This window comes from Somniosus microcephalus, chromosome 9, assembly GCF_052327205.1.
Source record: "Somniosus microcephalus isolate GS21.2 chromosome 9, FLI_Smic_1.0, whole genome shotgun sequence".
Lineage (NCBI taxonomy): Eukaryota > Metazoa > Chordata > Chondrichthyes > Squaliformes > Somniosidae > Somniosus > Somniosus microcephalus.
The window spans coordinates 155034574-155053537 of record NC_140995.1 but is presented as its reverse complement, the minus strand read 5'-3'; positions in this window follow the sequence as shown (position 1 = coordinate 155053537).

The window sequence follows — 18964 nt, the reverse complement described above, 5'->3', positions numbered from 1 at the left end:
TAAGATGCCTGTATTTGCCTTAGTTAGAACTGTGTCGTTATGATTTGTTTAGTGTTTTTCCCTCCCATGTACTCTCTTATCTGCTTGCAGTTGATTTGATATTTTTACTTATGCAATAAAATTTCACTTTGTTTCATCAAACTTGGTCTGCAAGAGTTTTCTCTACATTGTAGTTCCTGCCCCAAAGTCCAGAGTATAGAATCTAAGGGGCGAGTGGGTCGAGCCACTCAAGGTTTTACTATGCAAGAGAGAGAGGCCTCTAGAGAGAGAAACCTCAGGGACATCTCTCAGGAAAACACCTTACACAATCTTGGCGGGCTAGTTTAAATAATTGTAGCAATCTAAACTAACTGTTTTTAGATGGCAGTTGATCGCACCTACTGGCCTGATGTCTGAGCTGTATTGTTATTAATGCATCTTAATCGGCCTGTCCAGCCTCGATGGCTTCCTTAAGCTGTTTCCAATTATTTATGCAAACAACTTGATGGCCTCAAGTATAGGCCTAACTGGTTTTGGTCTGTCTACGATTTGGCTTAATGCATATTCAGAGTTCTGTCTGCTTTCAAAATACAAAAGTCCTTCTTCACAGAAACTGCATTTTAGGTTTCGATTTCCCCAAAAGCTGCTTGTGCCACAGAGTCCAAGCTTTTAAAATCTTGCAGGCTTTTGGCCACGAGGTGCGGACGCCATCTTTGGGTACCCTTTTTAAAATGCCCATGCAGGGTCCCTTTTATTAATAATAACCTTTGGGGAAATGTGGAAATTTTACAAATCTTACAGTTTCTCTCTCCACTTATGTTGCCTGACCTGCTGAGTATTTACAGCATTTTCTGTCTTCTCAGAGGCCTTCCTTTCCCATCTGAAGCCTTGCAAGCATCCAGCAGCACTCCCTGCATTCCCTGCACACTTTAATAACTTTTAACATCTATTGCACCAAGACACTACTTTAATAAAATATTTAAATAAGTCTAAAAGCTTAAATCCAAATTTACCTGAAAGATGTGTGTGTCCCTTTGAGAAGTGCTGACAGCATTTCTGCAAGGCTGCTTTGTGCACCCTTTTCTGTGCATGCTTAGAATCTAGCATAATGATGATCGAAAATGTCCAAGTTTGCAGTCATGGGGCTCGATTTTCATTGGGCCGTGGAGGTGGGATTGGAGGCATGTGGGGGGTTAAAATCGTGAAATCGGGGGGCATGAACCCATCCCGCCCCCAACCCGCCTCCATGCCAGTTTCAAAGGAGGCGCATACCCGACCTGTGCTGGGAGCTGCCTCCCCGAGGCAGGAAGGGGGTTTGTGCCAATTAACTGCTTGTTAACAGGTAGTTAACAGGCAGTTTTTAGCCTAATCCCTATTTTTATTGCTGAAGTGTGGGATTCCCGACGGCTCCGAACCACGCCAAGTTAGCGAGGCGGACTGTCGGGCTGAAGGGCTTGGAGGATTCGAGATGTCCGGTGTTCAGGTGAGTGATGTGTGCATGAGTGCAGAGGTAAGTGTGTTTGGTGTGTGTAAAGTGTTTAAATAAGTTTTACTTACCTTTACAGCCTTCCTTCCTTCAGGTCTCGGGAGTCCCTCATCTCACCGGCACAGAAAGCAGAATGGCTGCGAGCTGTTAAAAGTTGCAGCATTCAGCTTTCTGTTCTGGAGAGATCTCTAAATCAGCCTGAGAAGGAAGAATTAACTTAGAGTACACATTGTCAGTGTTTGAAAACTTCAAAGAGCTGTCAAACGCTGATATTTCATCTGTCAAAAGCTCTTGACAGGTCAATCAAGTGAAAATCACGTGGGTTGGCCACAACTCGATGGAGGTGGGACAACAACCCCAAAAGTTGTAGTCCCGCCTCCTACACGCCTCCAGTATCAAAATCCAGCCCAGGGTGTCAAGTCAGGCATTGCACGCCACGATCTGCTAATTTACATTTCAGAGGCCAGCGCTGTTAGCGGCAGCGCTATGGCCCTTACCAAAATGGCAGCCATCATGTCCTGTGCCGGAAGCGGCCGGAAGCGAGGCGGCCGCCATTTTTTCCAGAAAACCAGCGTTAACGGCCAGCGCTAAGTTAAGCAATTTCTAAGCCATAGCCTTTAAACAAATGGAATGATTTAATAAGTTGCTCATATGTATTCATTGGCAATCTTGTCTTTAAGAGGTTTATACAGAGTTCCCAATTGGTACTAACACTGCCAATATCAGAAACTATCATGGATTAATGACAGTGTTAAAATAGCACAGACAGATACTTAATGGGAGCCGGTTAGTCAGGGTGCTAAAAATAGTGCACAGAGGAAATTAAACCCCTACCGTAGCAGATGCTGTTTCAACATCTGTCAACAGTGGTTCAAGGATCATGCAGTTGCTGTCAGTTCATATTTCTCCTATTTTGCCCTGTAGGTAACATAGAAGTCCTGTGCTGCAATAATCATGGTTTTGAAATATTGCACAGTGCAGTAATTAATAGGGACCACCATATATTGCAGTCAGATATCATTTTAAAAATTGTTGTGGTGAATATCTGTTTTTGAGTTCTTATACATCGTGGAAATCACTGGAGTGGATCTAGCGTAGAGCAAGGGTGGATTCATTTGTCTGTTTACTATCTGTAATTATATTGTAAATCCATTTATAAAGAACAGGTTTGCGATTTTGTTATCCATACTGCATAGTGGAATCTTCCAGATTAGCACAAACAAGATTTAGGACAACGTGCACTTAGTTTCCTGGGAGTACCAGTTCCATGTACAGCAGGAGCACATGACATTAAAGCTTGCTACATACAAGAAAGATATATAATTGCAATCCAAGTTCATAGGAGCAACACAATCAACTAAGGACATAACGATAACAAGACATTCATCCTTTTTTGTAATGATTTGTATGTAGCTCAGACAGCAAGTCCTTCAGATGTGCTTTAAGCTTATTTCAACCTGTAGGATCTCCAGAAGTTGAAGGACAAAAATAGGCTGTAGATAGATGTTCAGTTCTCTCTGGAGAACATTACTGAAAGGTTTAAGGGTATGCAGTCTGCAAAAAAATCCCTGGCCCAGATGGCTACCCTGTCAAATTTTATGAGACAAATGCTACTTTTTTTTGCCCTAGTTCTGATGTGATTATTCAATCATATCTGGAAGTCCATAATAGTGACAGATTCAATTCATGATATAGTTATCTCAAAAAGAGAAAGCACTTCTTCACAACCAAATCTCATTCGGAGGGTACATTTTCACTCCAAGTATTGTGTCAGTGGAAAGTGATTTTGCTTCACACTGATATGATATAAAAGCAGGCTAAATCGGGAGTCAGGGCCCAACATGGCACTGAGGTGAAGCAGAGTGAAACTCCCTGGAGGAAGGAGTCTTATTACATTAGCCTTTATTAAATGTATTTAAATAGCCGTATTTTAAGGTAATTACCTCCCTCATCTTTCCTTCCCCGATAGTCCCAAGGATCTAAGAAGCAGGGAGCACATCCTGCTCCCAGACTCCTGCCCCTAGGTACAAATTCAGCTCCTTTGGTTTCCTCCCCACTCTCTGAGGGGAGGCTGGCCTCTGCTTAATGCTCCCACACCACAGTATAGCTGAGATCAGGAACCCAATGGGATAGGGTTGGAACCTGCTGACATAATTTGGGCTTCTCCCAACACCACTCTTGTCCAAATGTCTAATATGTGACTTAAATTACCAGACTGAGCCCATTATGAACCAAAATCTAAGTCTGCATGTTACGTCCGTGTAATAATAAGAAAAGGACTGCAGAGAACGGTACAACAGGTGTTTACTCAACGTGGTTCAAACTGCAACTGAAACAACAGATTACTACTCAGCGTTATATACAGGTGTGGTCACTGCCAGTACTACAGTATACATGAGCTGTAGAAAGCAGTTCCCGCCTTAAAGGTACATACATTACAATTCCTCCCCTTTTAGATTAACAGTACCATAACACTCATTTAACAATTAAATATCAAACTAATTACAATTAACACTTTTAACATGCAACATTAGCTGAAAATAGTCTATTTATAAATTCAGTCTTTGGGGAGGCTTCCTGATCCTTTCTGGATAGCGCCTTTCCCGAGTGTCTTGCTGTTGGTGCGGAGGCGATTCTGGCCCCCTGTCGTCGGTTGGTTCATCAGCTTCCGATGCTACTGTTTCTGAGGTAGATGCTACCTGTACGTCGGGTTCATCACCAGGTACGTATGGGCGAGGCATGGGGTTGACTTGTTCCTGTGACTCTAGGATCTGGTCAGCACGGCGTCTCACGATGCTCTCCCCAACGTCCACTGTGTACATTAGTGGGCCCTGCCGTGTGCATATCGTTCCTGGCTGCCATTTTTCTGTTTGGTAGTCGCGGGCCAAGACTGGTTGCCCTACATTGAAGCTCCTTGTTGGCTTCTCATGGATGTGCTGGAATTGCTTACTCTCAACATCTCTTCGTACGTTTGGTCTGAGCAAATCCAGGCGAGATCTTAACCTTCAGTTAAAGAACATCATGGCTGGGGCCTGGTTGGTGACTGCATGTGTCGCATTCCGGTAGGCGAACAGGAAATTGTCCACCTTGTGCTGCAGCGGAATGTTGTCATTGTACATAGCCTTTATTGCCTTCTTAAAGGTTTCTATGAACCTCTCAGACAATCCATTTGTGGCTGGATGATATGGGGCGGATGTGTAATGCCTTACCCCATTCTTTTTCAAGAACCTCCGGAACTCTTTGGACACAAACTGTGGTCCGTTGTCAGAGCAAATCTGTTCTGGCAAGCCATTCCTGGCAAAAATGGTCCGTAGGACTGCAATAGTTTTCTCCGTGGTGGTGGAGGACATTTTGATGACCTCAGGCCATTTCGAGTGCGCATCCACGGCTATTAAAAAAATTGAGTCCATGAATGGACCAGCGAAATCAATATGCACCATTTGCCATGGAGATGAGGGCCACTCACATGGGTGTAGAGGGGCCTGTGGTGGTGCATTTTGGACTTTCTGGCATCCTGAGCAGCTCTTGGTCAGGTCCTCGATTTGTTTATCGATTCCCGGCCACCACACATAAGCCCTGGCTAGGCTTTTCATTTTTACCCCTCCCAGATGACCCTCATGAAGCTCATTGAGCACTCTCTCCCTTAACTTGGGTGGAATTACCACTCGGGATCCACACATCAAGGTCCCCCAGCACACTCACAGCTGTTCTCTCCTTGTCGAGAATGCTGGCAACAGTGAGTCGCCATATGCTGGCCATCCCTTCACCGTCAAATCATATACCCGAGACAGTGTCAGGTCATTTCGGGTTTCCTTTTCGATACAAGCGTTAGTTACTGGTAGGCATTCAACTATAGTCGAATGGAATATTTCGACAGGATCCACTGCTGGTGCTTCCTCCGCAGTAGGCAGTGGCAGGCGTGATAGCCCATCAGCATTTCCATGCTGTTTTGTGCCCTTATATTCAATCTCATAGTGGTGCACCCTTAGAAAAAGTGACCATCTTTGTAGTCGTTGCGCAGTCATCACCGGAACGCCCTTCTTTGGATTAAAAATGGAGACAAGAGGCTGGTGATCAGTCAGCAAGGTGAATTTCTGCCCGTGCAGATAGTGATTGAACTTTTTCACTCCCCACACTAGGCTGAGTGCCTCCCTGTCAACCTGGGCGTAGTTACGCTCGGCTGAGGTTAGTGATCGTGACGCAAAGGCTATTGGCCTCTCTGAGACGTCCGAGAATTTGTGCGACAGCACCGCTCCAATGCCGTAGGCTGCGCTCTGCTCTCTCTCGCCTCTCTCCCCCGTTGACGCCGCTCTGTCCTGAACACCGGCTGCACCCTGTGCGCTCTGCCCTCTCTCTCTCCCCCGTCGACGCAGCTCGGCCTTTTTCTGTGCTGCTCAGTCGGCTCTAGCCCGTCGCTGTCCGGGAAGGGTCTGCGCAGTACCTGTTGCCAGCCCGTTTTGCTGGACCACCGTGACTGGAAAGCCAAGCCTGGCTCTCGACAGCCTCCCCTGCGATGCTCAAATCTCCGCTGGATGACTGGGCGGTTGCCCATAGTCGACGCCCGTGCTTCTGGACTCGACCTTCTTCCACTGTTCTCCAGGAGCGAATCCCTGGGAGGTGATGCAGAGTTGCAGGTAGGTTCGAACTTGCTCGTCGCCACTGTTACGTCCGTGTAATAATAAGAAAAGGACTGCAGAGAACAGTACAACAGGTGTTTACTCAACGTGGTTCAAACTGCAACTGAAACAACAGATTACTACTCAGCATTATATACAGGTGTGGTCACTGCCGGTACTACAGTATACATAAGCTGTGGAACGTAGTTCCCCCCTTAAAGGTACACACATTACACTGCACTCATTGCCTTGTATGGATTAGCATAAATCATATCTAACAAAGAATCCTGAATCCTAACTTACTGAAGAATACATGGGACGCCCAACACATTCTCTTGATAGCCCAGAAACGCCATGGCCTAGAAACTCGCAACTCGCTTGGCGAAGTGTGATTGAAGACCGGGCTACTGCGGCGCTAGCAGCGACCCTCAGGTAAGTGAGAAAGGGCGGGGGGAGGGAACAGTGGCGATTGGGGGTGGGTCAGTGGCCCGCATTCTTTTAATGTGGGGTCGAGAGAAGCACTGTTGCTCCTCCCAGCTCCACATTCAGGTAAGTATATTTTAATAACTTGCCTTGTTGGCTGCGGCCTAACAGGCAGTCCCTTTAAGGACCACTTGTTAAGCCGCATATAGGCCTGGTTTCCCTGAGTACAGCCGGCACAGGCTGCCTCAGGGCAAACCAATCTTGCAGTGGGAGCTTCAAAGGGGCATATTATTTGCATAAACAAATAAAAGACCTAACGCCTGTTTCAGGTGTGTTCACTGCACATCGATTTTTTTGGCATTTACTAATATGGCGGGCGCCGTAATTCCAGCTCATAATAAGTGTCCAGTTCCTGCCCACCATATTGGAGGCTTAGGGGGCCGTTTAGCCCCCGAAGAATGGTCACTGAGTGGCCAAACTTCCACGCCGATTTCTGTAATTCTTCTAGCTCTTCTCTGATCATTCTTAGAAACACCGGCCTGTGGCAAAGCCACCAAGAAACTCTTTCAGTAATGTATATAATTGCCTTTAACAGGGTTTGTTACCTTTAAATGTTTGCTCTGTATAAATAGCGCGGGTTCGGTAAAATGTCGATCCAGCGCTATGCCGTCATCACGCAGGTCACATGACGTTCCCAACGGCGGGAAAAGTGATGACGTCATGACGTCAGGGGGGAGAGGCGTGTCCTTTCAGTCTTCGTGGAACCAAGTATTGTACAGACCGGTTTAGAGTTTCTCCTGCATTTTTGTTTGTAACTTTTACCAGTGCATTAAACCACGTTTGGTTAACTGCTAGTTTCAATCTCAGTTGGTGACCCCGAATCCTCACGGACATTTTTCACAGCAGAAACGGAACGCAGGCCATGATGGAAGCCAACGCAGTGGCTTTGAAGCTCCCCCAATTTTGGGAACAACAGGCGGCCTCCTGGTTCGTACAAGCGGAGGCGCAGTTCGAGCTCCGCAATGTCGTGCAGGATCAGACCCGTTATCTTTACGTGGTCTCCACACTCGACAGCTCGACGGCGTCGAGGATCATCAGCCTATTGGAAAACCCCCCGGCTACCGACAAGTATGTCGCCATTAAGGCTCGGCTCATGCAGGTATTCGGCCTTACGAAGGCAGAGCACGCACGCCGCCTACTCATGCTGCCCGGGTTGGGTGACTCCAAACCTTCGGAGTTGATGAGCCAGATGCTCACTCTCCTGGGGTCGGAGCCGCAATATTTCCTGTTCCGCGAACTGTTCCTCACTCAACTGCCCGAACAGGTGCAGGCGGCCCTCGCCAGATCGGACGCCGGGGATTGTATAGCGCTCGCCGAAGAAGCGGATAAAATATACGCGGTCCGACAGCAACACTGCGCCATCGCGGGATGCCCCGCCCCAAAGGGCCCTGCCTCGACGCCTCCTCCAACCGGTTTCTGCTATTACCACGCTCTGTTTGGCGTGAAGGCCAGATGCTGCCGTCCGCCTTGCAGTTTCGCGCCCAAAGCAACGAACAGACCCCTGCGCGTCAAGAGCACTGGATCCGGGGCGTGCCCCGCAGCCACGATGGCGGTCGGCGATTCTGGGAAATTACTTTATTTAACCGACTCCATCTCGGGCCGTCGTTTTTTGTGCGACACAGGAGCGCAATGCAGCATCCTTCCCGCGTCGGTCCTCGACCTTCGGTCCGGCAGGCGAGGTTCTCCCCTCCAAGCTGCCAACGGGGGCGTGATTCGTACTTTCGGGACCCGCCGGGTCCAGGTCTGCTTCAGTGGCCAACGTTTTATATGGGATTTCGTCACTGCCAGCATCTCACAGGCACTCCTAGGCGCCGACTTTTTATGCGCCAACGGCCTGCTGGTTGAATTTTAAAATCGTCGGCTCGTTCACGCTGCCACGTTCGACTGTATTCCATGTGTACGTGGCACGGTCGCGCTGCACTCGGTCTCCTGCGCTCGCCCACCTCCCGACGACTTCTCCCGCCTCCTCGGGGATTTTCCCGAGCTGACCAAGCCCACCTTTTCGGCTTCGACCGCCAAACATGGGGTGGAGCACCATATAACGATGACCAGCTCTCCCGTCTACGCCAAGGCACGGTGGCTCGAGCCCGGTAAGCTCGCGGTTGCTAAGGCAGAGTTCGCCACGATGGAGAGGTTGGGGATTATTCGCCGGTCGAATAGTCCCTGGTCTTCACCTCTCCACATCGTCCCCAAGCCCGGGGGTGGATGGCGGCCCTGCGGTGACTACGGTCGCCTCAATGATGTCACGACTCCCGACCGGTATCCCATACCGCACATACAAGAGTTCTCCGCACATCTGGCGGGGACTTCGGTTTTCTCCAAGGTCGACCTCATCCGTGGGTACCATCAGGTACCATTGCATCCCCAGGATGTCCAAAAGACAGCGGTCATCACTCCTTTTGGCCTGCTTGAGTTCCTCCACATGCCGTTTGGACTTTAAAACGCGGCGCAGGCGTTCTAGCGCCTGATGGATTCAGTGCTGCGGGATCTCAAATTTTTGTTCGTCTATCTAGATGACATACTGATCGCCAGCGCCACAAAGGAGGAACATCTCCAGCACCTGCGCATCCTCTTTCATCGCCTTCAACAGCACGGCCTCATTGTCAACCCAGCCAAATGCTAGTTCAGCCTGCAGCAGCTCGACTTCCTCAGCCACCGCATCACTTCAGAGGGGGCCATGCTGCTTCGGGCCAAGGTGGAGGTGATCGCGGCTTTCCCGCAGCCGCAGTCCATGAAGGCGCTCCAGGAGTTCCTGGGTATGGTAAATTTTTACCATCGTTTTGTTCCCAGGGCCGCACAGCTCATGCGGCCACTCTACGAGGCCCTCAGAGGGAAACCGGGTAAGGAGCCCGTGGCTTGGACGCCGGAGATGGACCGCGTCTTCGGAGACACGAAGACGGCTCTCGTGAACGCGACGATGTTGGCACACCCACTGCCAGGAGCCACCATCGCCCTCACAACTGACGCGTCGGACTACGCCGTTTAAGCCGTCCAAGAGCAATGGGTCGACAGCACGTGGCAACCACTGCCGTTTTTTAGCCGACAGCTACGACGGCACGAACGCCAGTACAGTACATTTGACAGGGAGCTGTTGGCGTTGTTTTTGGCCATTCGCCATTTCCATTTTCTGCTCGAGGGCCGCCACTTTACTGCATTTGTCGACCACAAACTGCTCACGTTCACGATGGCCAAGACTGCCGAACCGTGGTCGGCTCGTCAGCAATGACAGCTTACATATATTTCCGAATTTACCACCTGTAATGAAATCTGTTTGTCTTGATCCTGTATTCGTTTTGCACTCATGTATATTACCCTCCCCCACTGTGTATAGTTTCACTTCCTCTTTCCCGACTAACCTGGGAGGTTCCAGGTCTTGGCTCTTGGCTCCGCCCCTGACTTCTCTTACATAAAGATCCCAGGATCTGTATGACTCATTCCTGTGAACCAGTCGGCGTGTTGAGATGTTAGCTCTGATCTTAGTGATTAAAAGCCAACTTGTTTAAGTCTATAACTTCTAGTTTTGTGGTTATTGAAGGCCCATCAATTTTAATCACTAAAGAATACTAGGATGGATCGACTCCTAAAACCAGAGCATCTGGACTTGGATCCACATTCTGCTGAAGCATCAAATCAATTTGGACACTGGCTCAAATGCTTCGAACTCTTCGCGGGGGCCTCATCCGCTAGCGAGGTAGATAAACTGAGTCTACTGACTACTCGCGTAAGTCATCGGATTTATTCATTCATCCGGGACGCCACCTCTTACATGGAGGCCATCACTATCCTGAAGGCCCAATACCAGAGGCCGGTAAACGAAGTGTACGCCAGACATTTGCTGGCTACACGCAGGCAGCGACCAGAGGAATCAATGGACGATTTCTTACAGGGCCTAAAAGACCTGGTCCGGGACTGTAACTGCAAGACCGTGATGGCCAATGCGTACTCTGATGAATTGGTCCGCGATTCCTTCATCACGGGCCTCAAATCAAATTATATCTGGCAGAGACTGCTGGAGAAGGAGGTCCTGGACTTAAAAAAGGCAGTGGCCACTGCGCGATCGCTGGACGTGTCCCAGAAAAACTCTGACTCTTATTCTTCTGGCCATGCGGCCCTCACCGCCTCGTGCGCGCCGAGGGGGCCGCCATCTTGGAATCAGCCATCTTCCCCATCCAGGTCTCAGACCAGCTCTACACCGCCGGAGTCCCCACGCAGAAGTTCACCCAGGAGTCCTACTACAGCAGCAATGTCTCGAGGCCCGAAATGCTACTTCTGCGGCCAGGCCAAGCACCCCAGACAACGATGCCCAGCGAAGGACGCTACATGCTTCAAATGTAAGAAAAAGTGGCATTTTAGCAAAGTCTGCAGGGGGAATCCGAATTCCAACTCCGTCACCGCCTCGTGCGTGCCGTGCGGGCCGCCATCTTGGGATCCGCCATCTTTTCCCGACTCAACGGCCGCCCAGGGCCCAACAGTGGCTTCGATCACGGTGGATCAATCCAGGCCACACCCGTTGACAAAATCCATGATGGACATACAGGTAAACGGGAATTTAATGAAATGTTTAATTGACTGTGGGAGTACCGAGAGTTTTATCCACCCTAGCCTGGTACGGCGGCACTCATTAACGGTAACCCCTACATGGAGCAGAATTGCTATGGCTGCTAAGCCCCACACTTCGGACATTTTGGGCTACTGTGTGGTAACACTGACTGTAAAAGGCACGGACTACAAGGATTTTAAACTCCTCGTGATGCCAGAACTCTGTGTTAATGTAATCTTGGGCCTGGACTTCCAGTGCCACCACGAAAGTGTCACGCTAGCATATGGCGGGTCCCAGCCGCCACTCACAGTCTGTGGCCTATCAACCTTAAAAATCAGCCCGCCCTCTTTATTCGCTAATCTCGCTCCGAACTGTAGGCCCATAGCGACCAAAAGTAGACGGTACAGTCTGGAAGACAGACACTTTATCAAGGCGGAAGTGGACAGACTCCTGCGGGAAGGCATTATTGAATGCAGTACCAGCCCGTGGCATGCCCAAGTAGTCATAGTTAAAAATAGCGAAAAGAAACGGATGGTAATTGACTACAGCCAGACTGTTAATATTTATACCCAGCTGGACGCCTACCCTTTACCCCGCATATCAGAAATGGTCAACCAGATTGCGCAATACCGAGTCTTCTCGACTATCGACCTCAAATCCGCGTATCACCAGCTCCCCATTAAAACGGAGGACCGCCCATACACCGCCTTCGAGGCGAACGGGCGCCTCTACCATTTTCTCAGAGTGCCCTTCGGGGTAACAAATGGGGTCTCGGTCTTCCAACGTGAGATGGACCGCATGGTTGACGAGAATAAACTACAAGCTACCTACCCCTATCTGGACAATGTCACTATCTGCGGGCACAACCAGCAAGACCACGATCTAAATCTTGCGAGATTTTTAAAAACTGCCCCAAAGCTGAATCTAACCTACAACGAAGACAAATGTGTCTTCAACACAACCCGTCTCTGTATCCTCGGCTGTGTGGTGGAAGATGGGGTAATTGGACCGGACCCTGACCGATTACGCCCCCTAAAGGAACTGCCCCTGCCACACAATCCCAAAGCTTTAAAAAGGTGCCTGGGAATTTTTTCGTATTATGCCCAATGGGTGCCCAATTACTCTGATAAGGCCCGACCCCTCATTAAATCGACGTCCTTCCCACTATCAGCTGAAGCTTGGGAGGCTTTCACCAGTATTAAACAGGACATTGAAAGGGCTGCAGTGTGTGCAGTGGACGAATGCATTCCCTTTCAAGTCGAAAGCGATGCGTCAGACTTTGCCTTAGCTGCGACCCTCAATCAGGCTGGGAGACCTGTGGCCTTCTTCTCCCGAACCCTTCAGGGACCTGAAATCAGGCACTCTTCTGTCGAGAAGGAGGCACAGGCTATAGTGGAGGCAGTGCGGCACTGGAGACACTACCTAGCCGGCAAACGTTTCACCCTGCTCACCGACCAGCGGTCGGTGGCTTTCATGTTTAATAACAAACAAAGGGGGAAAATCAAGAATGACAAAATACTCAGGTGGAGGATCGAACTATCCACGTTCGACTATGATATTATGTACAGGCCGGGAGCCCTTAATGAACCCCCAGACGCCCTATCGCGTGGAATGTGTGCCAGCATTCATACGGACAAATTACAGGGTCTCCACAACGACCTCTGTCACCCAGGGGTCACCCGGCTATACCATTTTATAAAGTCCCGCAATCTGCCCCACTCCATCGAGGAGGTCAGGGCAATGACCAGAGCCTGCCGCATCTGTGCGGAATGCAAGCCTCGTTTCTACAGGCCTGACCGTGCACACTTTATCAAAGCCACACGGCCATTCGAGCGCCTAAGTCTGGACTTCAAGGGACCCCTTCCCTCTGCTGACCGTAACGTATACTTCCTCAATATCATTGATGAATATTCCCGCTTCCCCTTCGCCATTCCCTGCCCAGACATGACCAGTGCCACGGTCATCAAGTGTCTCTGTAATCTATTCTGCATGTTTGGCATGCCGAACTACATGCACAGCGATAGGGGGACGTCATTCATGAGTGACGAGCTGCGCCAGTTCTTGCTCTCGAAGGGGATAGCCAGTAGCAGAACCACTAGCTACAACCCCCGGGGTAATGGGCAAGTGGAAAGGGAGAATGCTACTGTTTGGAAGGCTGTCACGTTAGCCTTAAAGTCAAAAGGCCTTCCGACCTCCCGCTGGCAGGAAGTCCTCCCAGACGTGCTCCACTCCATAAGGTCTCTGTTATGTACTGCCACTAACGCTACCCCTCACGAAAAGGTGTTTGTTTTCCCCCGGAAATCCACCTCGGGCATATCTCTACCTGCGTGGCTGACGTCTCCGGGGACAGTACTATTGCGGAAGCACGTGAGAGGCCATAAAACGGACCCCCTTGTGGAAAAGGTACAGCTCCTCCATGCAAACCCTCAGTATGCCTATATCGAATACTCTGACGGGCGAGAGGACACTGTTTCCATAAAAGACCTCGCTCCCTCGGGGAGCGGAGAGAACGATGGGAGACTACCCCATGAAGGCCTACACTACAAAGAGACAGGACGCCCAGAGGTATCAATACCCAACTTTAACCTGGAGGACACTGCAGATAACCTGGAAGACACTGCGGAGGCCCGGACAGCGGAGGAACCAGAATCCACTCCCCTAGAGGCACCCCAACCGGCTTTGCGCCGATCACTGAGAACTGCAAAACCTCCTGACAGACTCACTTATACCAACTTTTAAGAAACATCACCCCGATGGACTAAATCTATAGAAGGGGTGAATGTAATGAAATCTGTTTGTCTTGATCCTGTATTTGTTTTGCACTCATGTATATTACCCTCCCCCACTGTGTATAGTTTCACTTCCGCTTTCCCGACTAACCTGAGAGGTTCCAGGTCTTGGCTCTTGGCTCCGCCCCTGACTTCTCTTACATAAAGATCCCAGGATTTGTATGACTCATTCCTGTGAACCAGTCGGCGTGTTGAGATGTTAGCTCTGATCTTCGTGATTAAAAGCCAACTTGTTTAAGTCTATAACTTCTAGTTTTGTGGTTATTGAAGGCCCATCACCACCGACATCCGGCACGTGGCCGGGAAGGACAACGTGGTAGCGGATTGCCTGTCCCGCGCCACCGTCCAGGCCGTTCAATTGGGAATTGATTATGCGCGCATGGCGGCCGACCAAGCTGCCGACCCGGAGACTCAAGCCTTTCGTTCCGACTCCACCAGCCTTCAGCCGAGGGATGTGCCGTTCCATTCGGCTGGCACCGCTTTACTCTGCGACATCTCCTTGGGGGACCCCCATCCGATTGTTCCGTCTGCCTGGCGCCGGACGGTTTTCGACGTCATACACGGACTTTCGCATCCTGGTGTGAGGGCATCGCAGAAGTTGATGGCATCTAAATTCGTATGGAAAGGGATGCGCAAGGACGTCCGCGACTGGGCGAACACTTGTGTGGTTTGTCAACGAGCCAAAGTCCAACGACACGTCAGGGCCCCCTTTGAGTTGCCGGAACGCCGGTTCAACCACGTCCACGTCAACCTTGTGGGGCCACTCCCGCCGTCGCAGGGTTGCACGCACCTTCTGATGATGGTCGATCGCACCACAAGATGGCTCGAGGTGGTCCCCCTGACGTCTACTACCTCTGCGGATGTCGCTCGAGCCTTTATCTCATCATGGGTAGCACGCTTTGGAGTTCCGACGGATATTTCATCCGACCGCAGTCCGCAATTCTCATCTGAGCTTTGGAACGCGGTGGCCTCGGCCTGAGGCACCACACTCCATCGCACCACGGCCTACCACCCGCAGGCGAATGGGTTGTGTGAGCGTTTTCACCGTTCGTTGAAGGCGTCACTCAGAGCTAGCCTCCTGGATGCGGCATGGGTTGATAAACTACCTTGGGTTATGCTGGGGTTACGCACGGCGCCGAAGGAGGACCTGCAGTCTTCTGCCGCGGAGATGGTTTACGGCCAGCCACTCCGGGTTCCAGGCGAAATCATGCCATCCCCTACACAGTCGTGGTCTGCGGCCAGTCAGCGGGAAGCCCACCGGGAAGCGGCCCAGTGCTTCAGGCCGGTTCCGACGTCGCAGCGCGGTTTTCCTGCCTCCCACATTCCAGTGGAGTTGATGAAGGCCAAATTCGTGTTTGTTCATCACGACGCCCACCGCAGCCCGCTCAGGCCTCCGTATACGGGTCCCTTCCGGGTTTTACAGACGGGGGCTAAGAGTTTTTTGGTCAACCTCGGGGGCCGGCCGGACCACATCTCCGTCGATCGCCTCAAGCCTGCGCACCTGGACCTAGAACAGCCAGTCGTGCCTGCTCAACCACCGTGCCGGGGCCGACCACCGGCTGTTGTTGCCCCTGACTGAGCCGCTACACCCGCCAGCTCACCGCCTGCTCAGCGTTTTCCTCTCCGGGAATTTAGAAGTCATTCCAACAGGCTCGTCCGACCTCCTCGGCGATTGACTTTTCTTATTAAAGACAATTCTGGGGGGGCGTATGTGGCAAAGCCACCAAGAGACTCTTGCAGTAATGTATATAATTGCCTTTAACAGGGGTTTGTTACCTTTAAATGTTTGCTCTGTATAAATAGCGCTGGTTCGGTAAAATGTCGATCCAGCGCGATGACGTCATCACGCAGGTCACGTGACGTTCCCAACGGCGGGAAACGTGATGACGTCATGACGTCAGGGGGGAGAGGCGTATCCTTTCAGTCTTCATGGAACCAAGTATTGTACAGACCTGTTTAGAGTTTCTCCTGCGTTTTTGTTTGTAACTTTTACCAGTGCATTAAACCACGTTTGGTTAACTGCTAGTTTCAATCTCAGTACTTTAGTTAGGAGTTGAGAACTCCTACAGGCCCTTATATAACCCATCTGATTTTCTTTCTATTGAAATCAATGGGATCAAAATTGGCCAGGTTCTACAATGGGCAGGCAATCTGCTCTGCCAGATTACCAGCCAAGCGATGAAGACAAAAATTTACACCTCCATTTCTAAAAATGAACTGAGCAGAGCTGTAAGAATTACACACATTGGCCTAGAAATACAACCTCTGATAGTAAATACATCAAATTATTTCTTATGGACCTGGGCTGGTGTCTGTGATTTAACCAGGTCAGTCTTTGGACTTTTAGCACTCAGTTGGGTGAAAAGAAAAGACTTGGTGGCAGCTTTCAGTTCGTTAGAAATCAATTCGTCGAGTGTCAGTCCTGCTTCCAAAATCGACAGTGGGATCAAGGAAGCACAGAAACTAAGACAAGTAAATTGTTTTTAAGAAAATTAAAATAAGAAAAGGGTGCAGTTGTTTAAGCTGGTGTACAGCAGAGCCACAGAGAGCTGGAAGATCCCAAGGTGGATCGCCAGTCCATGCCGAATTAATTGATACTACCCAGGGCAATAGTCCTCAGGTTACTGAGAATAAAATTGGCTGGGGCTTCTGTTTCTGGTTGCTATTTTTCAGAAAAAGCCAACTATCAAATCACATTTTTCAGCAGACTACAGGAAAAAGTACAAAAAGTTTAGGGTTTTTTTTGCACACTTTTAAATTGGAAAATGGTTATCTCTTAAATAGACTGACAAATTGTTAAATTTTCAACTGCTACCTGCCCAGTTCTCATCTGAAAAACGTATGGCTGGCAACGGAAAATGAGAGGGACACCTTAGTTGCCCCTCGGACACCCAAGGCCCAAGGTCTGCCTGATGCAATTTTCAGGCAATTTTCAGGCAGGCCTGTAAATGGGCACAAAGTGCGCCAGCCCGACACAGATGGGATGCTGCTTATATATGCAAATCAAGGCCCTATGTGCTTTTTTTTCAATTTTCAGACACAACTAGGCAGATTGTACTAGGCGGTGAGTGGCCTAACCAGCGGTTCTTAAAGGGCGTGGAAATTTTCTTGCTGACATTTTCGTGGGGCTAGGAGGAGCGGGAATGCTACTGACTTCTGACTCAGCTTACCCATGGAGCTATTAGATTTCCCACCCCCCGGTGTGGCGAGCTCCCCACTAACGCTCACCGATTGTTCAGTAGCTTACCCAAATTATGCTGACAAGGCCAGATTTTATTTTTAAAAAGTAAATATATCTGGCTATTAGTTTTAGTCTGAAATGATGCTTTAACAGTAATTCACTTACTGCCTATCAGAGTAGATCGGGAGCATCTACTATAATCTCAAAGGGGAAGCATTCTATAGGCTCAGATTTTGCGGTCAGCAGCAAATGAACGGTGCTCGCTATTCATTACGCTTACAGCTGCCCACAGACTTTTCGTGAGCTTTTGAGTGGCAACTTCCGATCACCAGGCGCGATCACTAATAAGATTATCTCTGACGATAGCAAAATACTGCAGATGTTGGAAATCCAAAATAACAACAGAAAATGCTGGAAAAACTCAGCAGGTCAGGCAACATCTGTGGAGAGAAATTTGAGTTGACGTTTCGGGTCGAACCCTTCTTCAAAACTGGAAAGAAAAGAAAATAGATCGAAGGCAGGGCTGCGATCAGACAAAAGAAGTAGACTAAATTACTCTCAAACTTCCAAACCTCCAACCATCACAGCACCTGCTCAACTGTTCCCCCAGTTCTGCCTTTGACATTCTCATTCCCATTAAAAGACTCACCATCTCCCACCCACTGATATCGTTCCCACCTTTACTCTCTCAAATCAGAAGGCCACGACTTGAAGCACACCAAGCTCACAGTGGGTCTAATTATTTATGAATAGATTTGGCTCAACCATTTCTAGCATTACCATGTTATTTCTTCAAACCACAAGCTACTCCAGGTCTATCCTGAAAGCCAAGGATAACCCAATTCTCCTTTTCTTCATGGTAAACTGGATCCTTGCACTCCTTCCTTCTGCATTCTCCATCATTGCCTGCAATACCAAATACCTCATGGCTTTCTTTGTCTCTAACACAAAGGCCATCCTCTGGTGCTGTCTCTCCAGTTCTTTCCACTGCTTCTGACCTCCTTCCAGCCTCACACCCACTCTACCTCAGATCTCCTGTTATTGCAGTTTCTAACCCCCCTCCTGTGCACTCCAAGCTCAGCCCTTCTATGACCTTATTCTCTTGTCTATCAATTCCTTTTCCACTCAATTCCTGACCAACCCACAGTCCCTCCTTTACCTCTCTGCAGCATTTGATATGGACAACCACACTATTGCCTGGTTCCATAGGACATCCATTGTGTGGTTCCATTCCTACCTGCCCAAACATAACCAGTGCATTTCCAGCAATGACTTAACTTGCTGTATCCTTGCAACAGAGTTATTTCTGGAGTCCACCAAGAATATATCTCATTAACATATTTCCCCTCAGCAACATCATCCGCATGCATAGGGTAGGCTTCCATATGTTTGTTGATGACACCCAGCTTTACCAAGCCACCATTTCTGACATCAAATTGTGGATGAGACAACATTTCCTTCAACTGAACATCAGGAAGACTGAAGCCAAAATTTTTACCCCATCAGCCTTGATCCTAATCACTGGAGTTCCCTCCTTAAGTTCTTCTATATCTCAACTTCTCATTCCACCTTTAAAAACCTTCTCAAAACATATTTTTTTATCGAGCTTTGAGTCTCCTTACCAAACCTTTTTATCCCTTTTATTTATTTTATTTATTTCTTCTTCCTCCCTGTAAGTAGCCTTGGAATATTTTCCACATTAACAACTTGCATTTATATAGCGCCTTCAATGTAGTAAAACGTCCCAAGATATTTTGCAAATTGTTGTTGTTGTGGCTGCCACATCGGTGACAACCTTCGCTTTGACAAGCATAAAGCTGATTTAAAACAAAGTAGAGATAGATTTGCTGTAGCAGACTTGTAACGCAGATGGTCCTGTCTCTGTCCAGA